The sequence below is a fragment of the Austrofundulus limnaeus genome, unplaced genomic scaffold, assembly GCF_001266775.1.
Source record: "Austrofundulus limnaeus strain Quisiro unplaced genomic scaffold, Austrofundulus_limnaeus-1.0 Scaffold4092, whole genome shotgun sequence".
NCBI lineage: Eukaryota > Metazoa > Chordata > Actinopteri > Cyprinodontiformes > Rivulidae > Austrofundulus > Austrofundulus limnaeus.
In genome coordinates, this window is record NW_013956494.1 from 3346 (window position 1) to 3866 (window position 521).

Sequence of the window (521 nt, forward strand, 5' to 3'; positions counted from 1 at the left end):
TCTTTTAGGCGTGCACATAATTCTAACAAACTGATCAAATATCCAACTTTTATTAGCAATTTAGACATAGAAAAAAATGATTCATAACTTTGCACAATTGTCTAGTGTGACAGGGCCGTTAAAATGGCAGTAATTTTGGTAAAACGCCGTATGTCCAACTATATTAATTTACCATCTCATAAACCTGGAGTTTGTTTAGCTTTGACATACTCATCAAATAGATTTATTTTAATATACAGACTCCTCTAAGATTAAGGGCTGTTACAAGCTTTAAGTTTAATAAAATTAACAGACTTAGCTTTAAAGTTTAAATAGCCGCATGGCAGCCATTCGACGACACGGTAGTTGCTAGTGCTTGCTTAACTTTAAAAATGTTGCTACTTAGTGTCATGCCTGACTGTATTCTGTTTTAAAGACTTTGAAACGTAAAAATATTCAAGAAATTTCACTTACAGTGTCAATAAACTTTCCTCCAGAACTCCATCTCTTCCGTCTGCCCAGCATCCACGTCCGGTTTCGCT